Below are 17,969 nucleotides of genomic sequence, written 5' to 3' on the forward strand. Positions count from 1 at the left end.
TTTATCCATTAGCAAGTCATTTTGATTCTGCCTCCAGCTCTTTTATACCCTAAAGCCATCTTCTTCTCTTCTCCACTGTCACTACCTTAGTCTAAACCACTATACTTACATTTATTTTAAAAAAATGAAGTGATGCAGCAAGGAGTCTAACGCAGGTTCCTAGTGATCGCTGCTCTTCTTTTCTGGATGTCTTTGAGCTAGCCTCCTAACAGGTGTTCTGGCTTTTTCTCTATTATTCCTTCTTCCCACTCCATCTGATACCACTCTTTAAAAAGCAGCCAGAGAGATCTTTTAAAAATGTAAATTAGATTATGTCATTTCCCTTATTGAAGCCATCCAGTGACTTCCAAACACACTTGGAATGAATCCCAGGCTCCTTACTCTGGATAGAAGTCTCCATGGTCTGGCTCCTGATTAGTTCTTTGACCTCATTTCAAACAATCTCCACCATATCCACTATGCTTCAGCCACACTAGCCAACTTTTTGGTTCCTGAAAATGACAAACATTCTTGCCTTGGGGCCTCTGCACTGGCTGTCTGGCTATGTCTCTGTCCAGACGACTCTTCCCCCGATCTTAGCAAGGCTGCCCATTTTTCGTCATTCAGATCTCAGCCCAAATATCAACTTCTCAGAGTAGCCTCCCTGACCATGCATTATAACTTGGATCCACCCTGTCATGCTGTATTACATCTGCCTGTTTTAAGTGTCTTTATTACACATGTTTAGGTACATGTGTCATCTCCTCCTGGCTAAGCCTCATTGACAGCTGAAATCTTGTTTATGTTGTGCACTTTTGAATCTCTATCATGGAGAACAGTTCTTGATGCCTAGAAGTGCTCAATAAATGTTTGTTGAATGAATGGATAAGTGAAAATTTAGAGTAGAGCCTGATATTTGGATAAAAGAACCATCAAAATTATTCTGCTTGGCTGGAATTTTTGGTATCAAATGTTATCTAAATAAATGAGTTATAATCTGGGGGCTCAACACTTCTTTGGGGAAAAAAATTAATTGTATGATATTTGTTGTAATAGGATATAATCAGGATCCACTTTAAAAACATTCTGTGATGGGACTTCCCTGGTGGCGCAGTAGTTAAGAGTCCGCCTGCCAATGCAGGGGACACGGGTTCAAGACCTGGTCTGGGAGGATCCCACATGCCGCAGAGCAACTAGGCCCGTTCACCACAACCACTGAGCCTGTGAGCCACAACTGCTGAGCCCGTGTGCCACAGCTACTGAGGCCCACATGCCTTGAGCCTGTGCTCTGCAGCAAGAGAAGCCACCGCAATGAGAAGCCCGCGCGCTGCAACGAAGAGTGGCCCCCGCTTGCTGCAACTAGAGAAAGCCCAAATGCAGCAGTGAAGACTCAACTCAGCCAAAAATGAAATAATTAATTTTTTAAAATTCCCTTAAAGAATTAAAAAGAAATTCTGTGAGTTATTTAATTTGTGCATCACTAAATGATTTATAAGCACTGAGTGGGAGTAAAAAGATGATGATCCTGGGGGTTAGTATGAGGAGGCTTCAGAGGGCACAGCTGTATAGATCTAGAAGTTTTTACAGAATTGCTGACATATCTATTTCTCTCTCTCTCTCTCTCTCTCTCTCTCTTTCTCACACACACACACACACACACACACACACACACACACACACACACAAAGAGCAAAGAAGACAGAACCAGAGGCACCCAGGAACCATGGGTGAATTCTACCTGGAACAGGAGGCCTGCAGAAGATTGAGACCACAAAGGCTAAAATCAGCCCCAAAGGCTTATCATGATAGTTGCCCACACCCCTGGGGGTTTAGAAAGTCCCAGGAAGGAGGAGAGTGAAAGAACTTTGGGAAAATGAAAACTCCTGAAAGGACTGTTTTAAGCTTGTAACTGTAAATAAAATTTCCCAGTGGATTGAGGAAATCCCAGATTCAAATTTCTGCTTTCAATTGGGAATGAGAGCTCTGAATTTAAAATCAAAAAGGTTAAACTGAGTTGAGATAGGGTGACCCACTGTTCCAGTTTGTCCTTGGATGTGGAACTTTCACTGCTAAAACCTGAAAAGTCTTCGGCAAACCAAGATGATTGGTCACTCTAGTTGTAGATATAAGAAAAGCGATGTTTTTGCATGCCCAAGTTTGTGACTATGAAATTCATACCCAGTGACATTAAAAAGGCCAATCCTGAACTCTTCAATCTCAGAGGATTCCCAAGTAAACACGGGAGTGGACACTGATGCAGCCACCTACTTATCTTTTTTTTTTCTGAAAAATGTTGGAGAAGAACCAATTTTGAGAGTTGTCCTCCTTTTTTTTTTTTTTTATACTGCAGGTTCTTATTAGTCATCAATTTTATACACATCAGTGTATACATGTCAATCCCAATCGCCCAATTCAGCACACTACCATCCCCACCCCACCGCGAATTTCCCCCCTTGATGTCCATACGTTTGTTCTCTACATCTGTGTCTCAACTTCTGCCCTGCAGACTGGTTCATCTGTACCATTTTTCTAGGTTCCACATATATGTGTTAATATACGATATTTGTTTTTCTCTTTCTGACTTACTTCACTCTGTATGACAGTCTCTAGATCCATCCACGTCTCTGCAAATGAACCAATTTCGTTCCTTTTTATGGCTGAGTAATATTCCATTGTATATATGTGCCACATTTTCTTTTACCATTTGTCTGTCGATGGGCATTTAGGTTGCTTCCATGACCTGGCTATTGTAAATAGTGCTGCAATGAATATTGGGGTGCATGTGTCTTTTTGAATTATGGTTTTTTCTGGGTATATGCCCAGTCGTGGGATTGTTGGATCATATGGTAATTCTACTTTTAGTTTTTTAAGGAACCTCCATACTGTTCTCCATAGTGGCTGTATCAATTTACATTCCCACCAACAGTGCAAGAGGGTTCCCTTTTCTCCACACCCTCTCCAGCATTTGTCGTTTGTAGATTTTCTGATGATGCCCATTCTAACTGGTGTGAGGTGACACCTCATTGTAGTTTTGACTTGCATTTCTCTAATAACTAGTGATGTTGAGCAGCTTTTCCTGTGCTTCTTGGCCCTCTGTATGTCTTCTTTGGAGAAATGTCTATTTAGGACTTCTGCCCAATTTTGGATTGGGTTGTTTGTTTCTTTAATATTGAGCTGTTTATATTTTTTGGAGGTTAATCCTTTGTCCGTTGATTTGTTTGCAAATATTTTCTCGCATTCTGAGGGTTGTCTTTTCGTCTTGTTTATGGTTTTCTTTGCTGTGCAAAAGCTTTGAAGTTTCATTAGGTCTCATTTGTTTATTTTTGTTTTTATTTCCATTACTCTAGGAGGTGGATCAAAAAAGATCTTGCTGTGATTTATGTCAAAGAGTGTTCTTCCTATGTTTTCCTCTAAGAGTTTTATGGTGTCTTGTCTTCATTTAGGTCTCGAATCCGTTTTGAGTTGATTTTTGTGTACGGTGTTAGGGAGTGTTCTAATTTCATTCTTTTACATGTAGCTGTCCAGTTTTCCCAGCACCACTTGTTGAAGAGACTGTATTTTCTCCATTTTATATCTTTGCCTCCTATGTCATAGATTAGTTGACCATATGTGCCTGGGTTTATCTCTGGGCTTTCTATCTTGTTCCATTGATCTATGTTTCTGTTTTTGTGCCAGTACTATACTGTCTTGATTACTGTAGCTTTGTAGTGTAGTCTGAAGTCAGGGAGTCTGATTCCTCCAGCTCCGTTTTTTTCCCTCAAGACTGCTTTGGCTATTCGGGGTCTTTTGTGTCTCCATACAAATTTTAAGATGATTTGTTCTAGTTCCGTAAAAAATGCCATTGGTAATTTGGTAGGGATTGCATTGAATCTATAGATTGCTTTTGGTAGTATAGTCATTTTCACAATATTGTTTCTTTCAATCCAAGAACATGGTATATCTCTCCATCTGTTGTTATCATCTTTAATTTCTTTCATCAGTTTCTTATAATTTTCTGCATACAGGTCTTTTGTCTCCTTAGGTAGGTTTATTCCTAGATTTTTTATTCTTTTTGTTGCAATGGTAAATGGTAGTGTTTTCATAATTTCTCTTTCAGATTTTTCATCATTAATGTATAGGAATGCAAAAGATTTCTGTGCATTAATTTTGTATCCTGCAACTTTACCAAATTCATTGATTGGCTCTAGTAGTTTTCTGGTGGCATCTTTAGGATTCTCTATGTATAGTATCATGTCATTTGCAAACAGTGACAGTTTTACTTCTTCTTTTCCAATTTGTATTCCTTTATTTCTATTTCTTCTCTGATTGCCGTGGCTAGAACTTCCAAAACTATGTTGAATAATAGTGCTGAGGGTGGACATCCTTGTCTCGTTCCTGATCTTAGAGGAAATGCTTTCAGTTTTTCACCACTGAGAATGATGTTTGCTGTGGATTTGTCATATATGGCCTTTATTATGTTGAGGTAGGTTCCCTTTTTGCCCACTTTCTGGAGAGTTTTTATCATAAATGGGTGTTGAATTTTGTCAAAAGCTTTTTCTGCATCTATTGAGATGATCATATGGTTTTTATTCTTCAATTTGTTAATATGGTGTATCACATTGATTGATTTGCATATATTGAAGAATCCTTGCATCCCAGGGATAAATCCCACTTGATCATGGTGTATGATCCTTTTAATGTGTTGCTGGATTCTGTTTGCTAGTATTTTGTTGAGGTTGTTTGCATCTATGTTCATCCGTGATATTGGCCTGTAGTTTTCTTTTTTTATAGTATCTGTGTCTGGTTTTGGTATCTGGGTGATGGTGGCCTCATAGAATGAGTTTGGGAGTGTTCCTTTCTCTGCAATTTTTTGGAAGAGTTTGAGAAGGATGGATGTTAGCTTTTCTCTAAATGTTTGATAGAATTCACCAGTGAAGCCATCTGGTCATGGACTTTTGTTTGTTGGAAGATTTTTAATCACTGTTTCAATTTCATTACTTGTGATTGGTCTGTTCATATTTTCTGTTTCTTCTTGGTTCAGTCTTTGAAGCTTATACCTTTCTAAGAATTTGTCCATTTCTTCCAGGTTGTCCATTTTATTGGCATAGAGTTGCTTGTAGTAGTCTCAGGATGCGTTGTATTTCTGCGGTGTCTTTTGTAACTTCTCCTTTTTCATTTCTAATTTTATTGATTTGAGTTTTCTCCCTCTTTTTCTTGATGAGTCTGGCTAATGGTTTATCAATTTTGTTTATCTTCTCAAAGAACCAGCTTTTAGTTTTATTAATCTTTGCTATTCTTTTCTTTGTTTCTAGTTCATTAATTTCTGCTCTGATCTTTATGATTTCTTTCCTTCTGCAAACTTTGGGGTTTTTTTTGTTCTTCTTTCTCTAGTTCCTTTAGGTGTAAGGTTAGATTGTGTATTTGAGATTTTTCTTGTTTCTTGAGGTAGGCTAGTATAGCTATAAGCTTCCCTCTTAGAACTGCTTTTGCTGCATCCCATAGGTTTTGGATCGTCGTTTTTTCATTGTCATTTGTCTCCAGGTATTTTTTGATTTCCCCTTTGATTTCTTCAGTGATCTCTTGGTTATTTAGTAACGTATTGTTTTGCCTCCATGTGTTTGTGTTCTTTATGGTTTTTTTCCCTGTAATTCATTTCTAATCTCATAGCGTTGTGGTCAGAAAAGATGCTTGATATGATTTCAATTTTCTTAAATTTACTGAGGCTTGATTTGTGACCCAGGATGTGATCTATCCTGGAGAATGTTCCGTGTGCACTTGAGAAGAAAGTGTACTCTGTAGTTTCTGGATGCAATGTCCTATAAATATCAATTAAATCTATCTGGTCTATTGTGTCATTTAAAGCTTCTGTTTCCTCATTTATTTTCATTTTGGATGATCTGTCCATTGGTGTAAGTGAGGTGTTACAGTCCCTCACTATTATTGTGTTACTGTTGATTTCCTCTTTTATAGCTGTTAGCAGTTGCCTTATGTATTGAGGTGCTCATATGTTGGATGCATTTATATTTATAATTGTTATATCTTCTTCCTGGATTGATCCCTTGATCATTATGTAGTGTCCTTCCTTGTCTCTTGTAACATTTTTTATTTTAAAATCTAATTTATCTGATATGAGTATAGCTACTCCATCTTTCTTTTGATTTCCATTTGCATGGAATATCTTTTTCCATCCCCTAACTTTCAGTCTGTATGTGTCCCTAGGTCTGAAGTGGGTCTCTTGTAGATAGCATATACATGGGTCTTGTTTTTATATCCATTCAGCAAGCCTGTGTCTTTTGGTTGGAGCATTTAATCCATTCACATTTAAGGTATTTATTGATATGTATGTTCCTATGACCATTTTCTTAAGTGTTTTGGGTTTGTTTTTGTAGGTCCTTTTCTACTCTTGTGTTTCCCACTTACAGAAGTTCCTTTAGCATTTGTTGTAGAGTTGGTTTGGTGGTGCTGAATTCTCTTATGTTTTGCTTGTCTGTAATACTTTTGATTTCTTCATCGAATGTGAATGAGATCCTTGCCGGGTAGAGTAATCTTGGTTGTAGGTTCTTCCCTTTCATAACTTTAAGTATATCATGCCACGCCCTTCTGGCTTGTAGAGTTTCTGCTGAGAAATCAGTTGTTAACCTTATAGGAGTTCCATTGTATGTTATTTGTCATTTTTCCCTTGATGCTTTCAATAATTTTTCTTTGTCTTTAATTTTTGCCAATTTGGTTACTATGTGTCTTGGCATGTTTCTCCTTGGGTTTATCCTGTATGGGACTCGCTGCGCTTCCTGGACTTGGGTGGCTATTTCCTTTTCCATGTTAGGGAAGTTTTCGACTATAATCTCTTCAAATATTTTCTCAGGTCCTTTCTCTCTCTCTTCTCCTCCGCGAATGTTGGTGCATTTAATGTTGTTCCAGAGGTCTCTTAGGCTGTCTTCATTTCTTTTCATTCTTTTTTCTTTAGTCCATTCTGCATCAGTGAATTACACCATTCTGTCTTCCAGGTCACTTCTCTGTTCTTCTGCCTCAGTTTTCTGCTATTGATTCCTTCTAGTGGAGTTTTCATTTCACTTATTGTATTTTTCATCTCTGTTTGTTTGGTTTTTAATTCTTCTAGGTCTTTATGAAACATTTCTTGCATCTTCTTGATCTTTGCCTGCATTCTTTTTCCGGGGTCCTGGATCATCTTCACTATCATTATTCTGAATTCGTTTTCTGGAAGGTTGCCTATCTCCACTTCATTTAGTTGTTTTTCTGGGGTTTTATCTTGTTCCTTCATCTGGTATATAGCCCTCTGCCTTTTCATCTTGTCTATCTTTCTGTGAATGTGGTTTTTGTTCCACAGGCTGCAGGATTGTAGTTCTTCTTGCTTCTGTTGTCTGCCCTCCGGTCTGTCCTCCACATTGGTGCTCAGGTGGGAAGCGCAGTACTCCTGACTGGCCTGTCAACAGCCACTAACCCCCACCTAACTTATCTTTAAGAAAGGCCTTCTTGCCCCAGCAGCTGGGAGTGATGTTGGTGGACAGCCTCAACTGTCACAGCCCCTACCTCTCCACCATAGGGTTTGCCTCAGCTGTGAAGACACCTTGACCAAGGTCAGGTCCCTTTCTATGGCTGCCCCATCTAGCTGCCCCCGATCCATGGAGGAGTATAAAGGTTGGCCATCTCAGGACAATGTCCCAGCTCAGGACAATACTGAAGGGCCATTCTAGCTCTAGAGCTTCCCCAGGAAGTAGACTGCGGCTGTTGTTCAGTCTGTGTTGCAGCCCAACTTCTCCTTCTGCCCAGTCCCGCTTTCCTCCCCTCCTTTCCACAGATGTAAATGCCAAGGGCACTCCCTAATAAATATCCTGCATACTAATCTCTATCTCAGGAAGTTTGCTTCCTGGAGAACCCAACCTCAACTGAAACCGGTGCCCTTCTTCTGATTTGCTTTCAGTCTGTTGCCTGAGACCACCTGACAAGGATGTGTAGGTCATGGGAGACTCACTGGTTGGACTTGAGGAAAACTGGAGAACTTGTTTGCCCTAGGGTCTGTCCAAGGAACTTTCCTCTTTTATTCTGCAAGATTTTCAGGACGAGAAAATGTAACTCATAGTAGGCACATGATAAATTTATTAGATAAGTGAATGACCAGGTCAGGATCAGCTTCATGGATGTATAACCTGTACAGTTGCACAGAGCCCCATCTTTCTCAGAAGTGCACCACAGTTGATTTAATGCTCTGCTATCAAGGTCTTGAAAGTCTTATAATTTTTTAACAAGAGACCCCCCATTTTCATTTTGCACTGGGCCCTACAAATTAGGTAGCTGGTCCTGGACCTGGGTCCCCCAAGAACTAGCTTATCCTCATTTCTGCTAGGATTCTCTCTCACTATAAGGGAGTGGCAGGAAAGCAGAGAGCAAACCAGCAGTCTTATTAGAAGAGCCCTCAGGGTGGGCCTAGAACCACATTCCCAAATCTCATTCCTTGCAATCATGGCTCTTCAAGTTGTTTACACATGCTTGGAGGGCAAAGTGATCAATGGTCACATAAACTCAGGAAACAGCAACCTAAAACCCCATCTGGAGATTTACAATGTTCATCAACACAGTAGAGGTTCTGGGAAGTCTCCCCAGTAAATAAGATACCTACTTAAGTTTGTTTAGTGCTTGAATAAACAACTGCATTTGTTCAGGGGAAGATTTTTTTCCTGAACCACCTCTTAACATTCTGGAACAATTTTCCTTTCACAATTATTTGGAAAGTGCTACCCCAGAAACTTGGGCTGAATTGGCCACACCTCCATTGTCCTGAATGTAAGGATCTAATAGCCTAGCACAGACTTCTTCCCTGCACCTCTTTTGGAAGTGATGATCAGGAAGTCATTAGTTTGCTGTGGTATTTAGGAACTATAAGGGAGCTTGTACCACATACCTCAGATGTAGATAAGAAAAGAGATGTCCTAAAAGGTTAAATCGTTGTAGATACCTATGATAGTTAAGATTAAGTGCCAACTTGCCTAGGCTATGGTACCCAGTGGTTTGGTCAAATACCAGTCTAGATGTTGCTGTGAAGGTATTTTTTAGATGAGATTAACATTTAAATCTATAGACTTTGAGTAAAGTAGATCACCCTCCATAATGTGTATGGGCCACATCCAGTCAGTTGAAAGCCTGAAGAGTAAGAACTGAGTTTTCCTGAAGAAGAAGGAATTGTCCTCACGGTTGCAGCATGGAAACCCTGCCTGAATTTCCAGCCTGCTGTTCTGTAGAATTTGCACTCAAGACTGCAACCTCAACTCTTGCCAAAATTTCCAGCCTGCTGGCCTGCCGTACAAATTTTACACTTGACGGCCCTGATGATCACGAGACAATTCCTTACAAATCCCTCTCTCTCTCTCTCTCTCTCTCCTCTGTCTCCCCCCACCCCTTGTTGGTTCTGTTTCTCTGGAGAACCCTAACTAATACAATACCAATTCTGGGTATGTAGTATAAGATAGCCAGGCTAGGTATTCCCTTTACCCCTCCAGATTCACTCTCCACTTTCCTCCACCCTGTCTGTGACCATTCATGTGCATCAGTTGACTTCCTTGTCCTGTAGTTTCCAGTTGGGTTGGGTCAATGATGAGAGGTAGTGGCAGGAGGACAGAGTGCAGGAGGAGAGTGAAGTTAGGGTGTCTATTCTCTTGCCTTCCTCCCTGCCAGGCTACAGGTTAGCAGTGGTTGTATTCCTTTACTGTCGATCTGTGGCCTCTCCAACAGCTCTAGCTCCAGCAATAGCTCCAGCCTCAGCTCTCACTGAGTTCCTGCCCACTCTCTCCTCTGGGTCTTTAGGTCTAGGTTGGTTAAGTCCATTGCTAGCACTTTCCCACCCCCCAGTCATGTGCCCCATCATCCCTTGTACTTTTCCCTTAATCCTGCCCATGGCTCTGTATACCATCCTCACTTTCCCTGTTTGAGTGTGCCATTTGTTTCCTGCCAGGACACTGGGTAATTCAAAACCCTTTTAATTCTTTTTACACATGAGGAAACTGAGGCCTAAGAGGCTTGGTAACTTCTCCAGGGCTGGAATTTAAGCCAAGGTGTCTGACTCCAGTGGTAATCCTCACAGCCTGTACACATCAATTCAATTACTGTTCACATTAATTACTCTCTGAATCACAGTTTCCCCATTTGCAAAACGAGGTCGGTAACAATAACTTCTTATAGGGTTCTAGCTAACACTCAATAAATATTAGCTATTGTTATTATTTGCAACCAAAAAGGACCTTGATGAGGATAGAAGTTCCCAATTTACAGGGTCTTGGTAAGGATGAATTGGCTAGCAGGTGTGTTGCACCAGCACAGGGCCTGGCACACACTAGCTACTTAATACATGCCATTAAACATTAGTCACATCTATTGTTCTTTTCCTATGCCACACTCTTTAGGAACATGATCTTGAATTCTATGTGAGCAAAATTTGAGTTGAGAGGCACTTTACATATATCGTCTCATGTAAATGTCATAACGAACTAAGAGATAAGTTATTCCAGTTTTACCAATGTGGAAGCTGAGGTCCAAGGAGTTAAATAACTTACCTAAGCTCACTACTACATCTGGTAGTGAAAGATCAAGGATTCCAACCCAGACATATCTGACTCCACATTTATTTGAGCCAAGGAAAACTTGTTAATAGAGCTAGTATTCAGCTGGTAAGCACTGGTGTGATAGGTCCCACTTTAAATATTGAATATTTCCCCATTGGGTGGTAAATGGCTGCTGCCTCAAGTCTCCTGAGTAGGACCTGCCCACCCATTCCCCCTCCGTCCCCACGACTCCTAGCTGCAAAGACAGGGCCTGCTCTGATGGGTCTGTGCCCACCCCTTATCAGTTTTTAATGTTCAGAATATCGCTCCTAGAAACAAATCCAGTAAATGAAACTCGATAATCATACACAAATCTTTTAGAAATCCAAGAAGGAGGATGACCTGAGTGTTTTTTTAGAGCATTGCAGAAAATTCTGATCATTTCTGTACCTCTGTCCTGTGGCTGATTTCCTTGGAGGGATAGGCCCCAGGGGGAGCTTTAGGGTGAATGTATGGAAGGGTGGCCTTGTCTGTCCCCATCGTCAAGAAAGCCCAGTTCTGTTTCTGGGCCGTCCCTGTTTCAGCCTTGATTGCACCTCTGTCCTGAGCCCCAAGTCCCTGTGGTCCTTTTAGAATAACCCAGAGAGGAAATAGGTGTACACACAGTGTGAGGCAGAGAGGGGCGGAGCCAGCTTTTTCCCCAGGCTTCTGCGTTTGAAGTCAGTCATGCTGGGCTTCCATGTTTTACCTTAAAGAGGGAGACTGGCAGCTTGCTAAGAGCCTGAAGGCTGCTCCTAACCTCTGTGTTGCTGAGCTAGTAGCTGGCAGCCCTTCATCGTCACCTATACAGTTGCACCATTACCCTGGGTGCCGTCCATGTCTGAAGAAGGCTGGGTTTGGGGGCTTTTCCTTGTTTAATGGCTGAGGGGGAGTTTGGAGATTTGTAGGAGAAAGTCTGCAGAATAGATAGTGAGTTAAGAAACTCAAAGTCAGGGTTCATGAGTTAGAGGGCTGGGGCTAGTGGAAGGAGGAGGAAGCTAAGGGAGTGTCAGTCATTGGGGGATTTGATGCCGAGGACAGTTTTCCTCTGTTTCCTTTCAGACCTTTCTGCAGTGTGTCAGGCTCTGCCCCTGCTGTGAGGATCTGCCAAGGCCAGCCCTTGCCCTTTATAAATCTCCTTTCTCTTTCTTTCTTTCAAAATGGACTTGCCCTGGATTAATAAAGATATTCTGGAGAGCTTCCTATCTCTGCCTGGCATTATGCTTTAATATTACTACTCCAAACTTTAATCTAAAGTAGAGAGGAATTGAAAAAAAATCACAAAGAAAAAGCAAACCTCCATAATCAAAAGAGATAGGGTTAGGGGCAAAAGAAAGGACCAGATGACACCTGGGTGAAATGGTGGCATTTAATCAGGCATTAGGCAGGAAGTGGGTGAGGCAATACCAGAATAACAAGAACCAACTTGAACCCTCTAATGGAACCTTTGTCAGGGTTTTCAAATACTCCAGTGCCCTTTAAAACCATTTTCCCTTCTGTCCTTATGTTTTTGTCCAGGCCTATAGGGGAAAGTGAAATAATCGAAAGTGAAATGCTGGCTCTATTGACTTTTCTTTCAAAGGGAAAACAGTGTGCAAGTTTCATAGGAAACCCTCTTGCTGAGTGAATGGCCCTTGAGAACAGGACTGGCTACGTGATTTGCAGGGCCCAGCGCGAAATGGAAATGTGAGGCCTCTTGTTCAAAGTGTTAAAAAATTTTAAGGTGACAGGTGAACATGAAACCAAATGTGGGAACTTTCTGAGCTCAGAGGCCCTGTGTGACTACAGAGGTCATACTCCCAGAAGCTGGTCCGGCTTAGGAGTCTCTGAAGGTTTACATTATTCTCATTTTCTGACTTAATAATACTGCTTCCTCAATTTTCAAAGCATCAGGGTTGTGATGATTGTCTGTGTGTGTGTGTGTGTGTGTGTGTGTGTGTGTGTACTTCAATGCTATTTTTAGGCACTTAAGTTTATTTTCAAAATGGCTCTTTAAAACCTCAAACATTTCTAACTGGCAGTTGAGAATGTCTTAGATCTCAATCTGAGTAGGAAACACTGCTGCCTAGGGACCTACATGTTAGAGGGGTCAGCTCTCTTGTTCAGCTCAACTCAAATCTGAGGGGCCAAAGAGACATGCCTTCCCAGACAAGTGCCCAGGTGGCTAAGCCCCCAGAATTCCTTGTCCAGATGGCCCTGACCTGCTCCCAGGAATGGGCAGGCATCTTCCTCAGGTACTTCTTCCCAAGGGTGAACCTTACTACTAGTATTAGCACCCCCTGGCCTAAGATTTGGCCAAGTGACAGCTGTTTAGGGGTAAGGAAAGGGGGTACTATTGGCAGAACTTGGACATGTGGGCTGGTTTGGGATGTTCTTGCCTGTTTTTTGAGGCCCCTTGCTGTGCCAGAGGGAGTTGGAGGGAGGAAGGGCTAGGGATAGGTGTTTCCCTCCACACTGCTACATTCTACACAAGAATTCCAAGCACTCTGAGGATTCTAAATTATAACTTGGCTTTTTAGGCCATTATCGAAGGTATATTTGTCACGATAGCATCAAACATATTTAACAGTTTGCTAGCTTAATTTATAACTTATAAACATCTAGACTTACAGTTTGTGGGCTTCCATTTCTGTTCTTGCCATGGGTTCTGCAAACATTAGGGGCAGATGTGAATGGCAGGCAGCAACGAAAGTGTATATCTCCGTAATGAAATTGAACACTAGCTTCCTCATAAACAGTTTTATAATTCAGTTACTCTAACTTTGCATATGTGTGTGTGTGTGATATTTATTTATACATTTTGACAAACACAGTTTCTGTTTTGATTAGTGGAATACAGCAGCTTTTTAGGATGTAATTATTAATTATACATTTACCACATCCAGTTTCAAGTACATTTCTCCTCCAAATGCTTCTTAATTTAGTAAGAATATTGTTTTTATCACAACACTGGACTCTGCTAAAATTTGTTATCTCTGTACCACAGAAGAAATAATTTTATCTTTAATGTTGATCTTTTTATGTGAGCCTATGATAGCATTCATGATAATGTCAGATATTTCTTATTGACAAAATGAATATTCAAAAGATGTATTTTGATTTCATGAATTTAATAAAGAAAAACAAATCATTATTGGAACTAACTGATTTTCTCTCTGATGTATCTAGGGCACTGGAATAAAACTGGCCTCGTACAACTGTTCGTGCAATTCTTCCAGCAATGGAGTTATCACTTCACTTTTCATGTGTCCAAAAGGAAACTTGGAACTGAAGTGGGCGAATTTAATGAAGAAGAACAAACATTTGAGGTAAGTGAAAAGTCATGCTTCAGTGAGAGATTTGTAAACACGTTTTCTGCAGGCGCACATGTTTGGATATAGTCTTAAAGTAACTTCTAACTTTTGGAATAGATGCTCATACTTCTTCCAAAGATTCGTGTCTTCTGGTTTTCATGTGGTCAGTGGTATCACTTAGCCCTCATGACAGATGGTAAACTGTGTTGATAAACATTCTTTGTAACATCTATATTCATCATCAACTTTCTTGTGAAATTCAATTTAGAGCTTAATTTTTTGCTGAACATGTGCTTTTGGCTTTTTGAGTTCTTGGCTGCTGAAAGAGTTTATTGCAAAATAAAACAGCATTACTAAATAATAGCTACTGCTATATGTATATAAATCATACGGTGAATCACAAGCCTGTGTAATGATCGTTTTCAGGCTGCTCTCTATAAGCTCTATGATAAGATGGCCCAGCCTCTAGTTCCCATTTATGTTTCCCACCTAACCAATGAAGGCTCACATTTCTACTGACCCTACCAACTGATGGCTCAGTGGCTATATGCATTTGGAAGGGTGTGGGTGTGGCATAGGCCACAGCACAACTGACTGGCCCAACTATGGCTTGTAGGGGCAGGGATATTCAGTCCTTCTCAACTGCCACCTAAACTGCAAGAAATTAGCTTCCTGAGCTCTCTCTTGCCTGAGGGCACTGCATTTACCAGCAGGTAATGTGTGTGCTGTCTTTGAAAGGAAGGAACTTGTTAAACTGAGTCTGGAAAAAATAGGGAAAAGAGAGATGGGTTATTGCTAGACATCTTTTAGACTTAATCATATGTTAAAGTAAAAAATCTGTTTATTGTGCATACATCTCCCACAGTACTAGCCAAGACCATGTCAGAAGCTGAAATACAAAGTAGAAGTCTACCAATGCAGCTATTAATAATTCTTTATTAAAAAATTAAAAATCTGCGGGAAATGTTAGGGCAGTTGGGACCCTTGGACAACAGGTGTAAACTGGGATTGTCCCGCTTACAGGAAAATAAAGAAGCTTCATTTTTCTTTGCCCCTTTGGGAATGGTGTTTGTAATTTTGCTACCTGGTATACTAGTGTGTCTGAGTTTTCTAGAGGTGTGGTTTCCTAGGTTTGAGTTCACTTAACTAATGGCAATCCATGAGCCCAGGATGCCAGCTTGATACCTGTGGCTGTGTGACCATCAGTCTATTTCTTTTGTCATTGAAAGTAATTCAAAAGCTGCCTGATTGGCTAGGCTGTCTTGGTCATTTAGTTATAAGGATAGAGCTGAGCAAGCCAGGGGACAAAAAGACCTAGCACATGCTATGTAGTTAATAAATATTTCAATAAAGGAGTCATTGTTGGAGGTGTTATTGAAAGCCACCAACTTCCTCGGGTCTGTTTTCCTTGTAACAGTAGTGATCTCAGAGGAGCTTCCATGGCTGTGTGTTTATAACTCATATAAACATATAGATATTTAATGGAAATCTAAATAAAAAATCAAAAAGTAATGTCAGTAGCTTCTTAAAAGTCATCATAAAATGACCTTACATCATTCAAAATGTCAATAAACAACTGCCCCATTAGAGCACCAGAATCACAAGATCTTGCAAGGAGGTTTACTGCAAGAAAAGAGAGACCACTTGTTTCAGAATCACTGGGTGAAGACGTGCCTATCACATTTTACTGTTCCTGGAATGCCTGCTACAGCTTTTGCCTCTGCTTGACATGTCAAGCTATCTAGCTAAGTGCTGATATTCGATATTTTTTGATGTCCTAATCAGATGCTCATTCAATAGAAGACACTGCTGAATTTTGCAGACTTGCAGAAATGGAAATTCTAGTTGTTAATGCTGTTCTTACCTTGCTGCTTTGGTTCCAGGCTTTAAATTGATTTTTTTCTGGGCTTTTAATTAAGTAGATGAACAGGAACATAATGGGACAGTGGTTAACATTAGGATCAGTCTGAGGTTCTCTCAGCACTAACCACATCCTGCTTCAATTCTTTTTAATTTTTATTTTTCAGCACTGAGGAGAGTGGACATTACCGTATACATTTAGTCTCTCCCAAGAATGTCATAGAGGGACCAGATGTATTTTCTCAAAGGACATAGATACCTATATTAGACACGAGGAGAATTTTCTAGTTAGTCCCCAAGAGGTAGGGTGGCACTGTGTGTTCTGGAATTTTGTTGCTTAAATTCTGACAAAATAAAATAACTTGTATTGCTATGAAAATAACACTGGGAGAAAAAAAAAAATCACGTTAGCATAGGCTTTATCAAAGAGTGTTATATGGAACGTGAGTCACGTGAGCTGCTCCAAGAAAAGAGGGCTCTGTGGCCAAGACCCACCTCACCTTGCTCTTGGAGGTTCCCAACATACGTTAACATAATAAAGAATTTGATTGATCCTGCAATGAAGAAACCATTCTTGGAGCTTTCTGAAGCTTTCTAGAGTTTATCATGAAGCCCTCATTCTGTGTTGCTTCCTGTAGAAACACTGTAGTGGTGTCATATTTTTTCTTTAAGTCTGTTTTCTTGCATTCATTGGGCTAATGACTAACTTTCTACAGTCCCAAGACATTATTTCCTATTTATTTTATCTAAGCTAAATCTAGATGTATTTTCTTTCAGTTCTTCTCTGCCAATAGACGATGATAACCCCTCCAAATGCTCTTAGTGTTATGTGATCTTATAAAATCAGTGATTCTCTTTTCAGAGCTCATGAGTTTCTGTTATCCAGTGTCATTTCTTACCTTTCTTTGCTTCTTGATTTTCGAAGCTTTGTTATCTTCTATTCCATAGTAGAACCATTGAAATTTAGCTCAGTTTGAAATTTGGTCAGTTTCTGTTTCTCTCATTCCCATTTCTCTTATCCCCAAATGTCACTTTGCTCTCAGATTTGATCAGTACAATAAACACTGATCTGTTTTACTTGGGTCTGTCATTCTGATAAAATGAAAACATCCCAGACTATGGATGTAATATTTTGACAGACTAATATTGACCTTATTCACATTTTCCCCCCCGAATAGTAGATTTACTACACTTTTTTTTCCTGCAGTACAAGTCTGAATACCTACTGAAAGTGTAGAATCCAGGCCAGCAGTCTCAGTGGGGTATCTTTCTGCCCTGTTGTAGGAGTGAAAATCCGGATTCATTCAATTTATTCGAGAAAATGTGTGTGCCTTTGACATGCTAGGCATTAGGGTACAGTGACAGGGAGAATAGTACAGGCAGGCCCCTGCTTTCAGGAAACATAGATGCGAGTGTTGTCAGTGACTTCTGTTATAGTGTGTAATATAATTTTTTTTTTATTTTAAAAAAGCTGTCTTGATCCAGTTCTGAGGACCTGTCTGGAGGGCGGTGGTTCCTCTTTTTGAGCAGCTGATTAAGTCCACATCCCCAGTGACTTCCCTTTCGAACTCTTCCACTCCTGGCGTCTGTGCGCCAGCCTTAACTGCCCCAGGGCCAGGTACCAGACAACTAAAAACAGCCCCTAAATCCTGGAGCCTGTGAAATTATTCAAATCAGCCAATTCACAGGGAGCCTGCTAAACCTAGTTAACCCCAGCTTGCTTGTCACACATCAGCTGCCCCTGCCCCAGGGTGTAACCCTCAGTGTGGCTCTGCCTGGACGCCTTCTCTACTTTGGCAAATAACAAAAAGTTCTGCTTTTCATCTATCCAGATGTCAGTGGGTCGTGTCCTGCCACCAAAGAACTTTTAAATCTAGTAAAACCCAGCTGCAAGCAAAATTTTGGTTTTTCTTTTTTATTGTTATGAAAATTTCAAAGGACTTAAAATAGTACTAATTGGTGGTGAAAAAGAGGGGATAAGGATTTTAAGAGAAGGGAGGAATTAAAAAAAATTAAGTAACTTAGTTCCCTCACCAAGGACTTTAGCAGCTTAATACACCCCATATATTCATCTGTTTATTGTGTGCTTATTGAGCAGTTGCTGTGGCCCTGGTAATATAATGCTCTAGGAGGTGTGCAAGAACAGAAAACGTGTACCCTTTTCTTGAGAAACCTACAGATTAATTAAGACATGACGTGCACCTAAAATGATTAGAGAGACAAAATCAAGTATGTAGTACTATAACTAAACCACCCCCAAGTCCAAAAA

The 17,969-nt window shown here is 40.4% G+C and overlaps 1 protein-coding gene across 2 annotated transcripts in view; it reads left to right on the forward strand.

The window, feature by feature from the left end:
- The window catches only part of MTERF1 (mitochondrial transcription termination factor 1), a 603,361-nt gene that overhangs the window by 238,868 nt on the left and 346,524 nt on the right, over positions 1–17,969 (forward strand). For both annotated transcript variants that reach the window (XR_012333983.1, XR_012333984.1), the window contains exon 8: positions 13,716–13,855. The gene's annotated coding sequence lies outside the window, so the exon portion shown is untranslated. The remainder of the gene's footprint in view (positions 1–13,715; positions 13,856–17,969) is intronic.

This window comes from Tursiops truncatus, chromosome 9 (genome assembly GCF_011762595.2).
Source record: "Tursiops truncatus isolate mTurTru1 chromosome 9, mTurTru1.mat.Y, whole genome shotgun sequence".
Taxonomy (NCBI): domain Eukaryota; kingdom Metazoa; phylum Chordata; class Mammalia; order Artiodactyla; family Delphinidae; genus Tursiops; species Tursiops truncatus.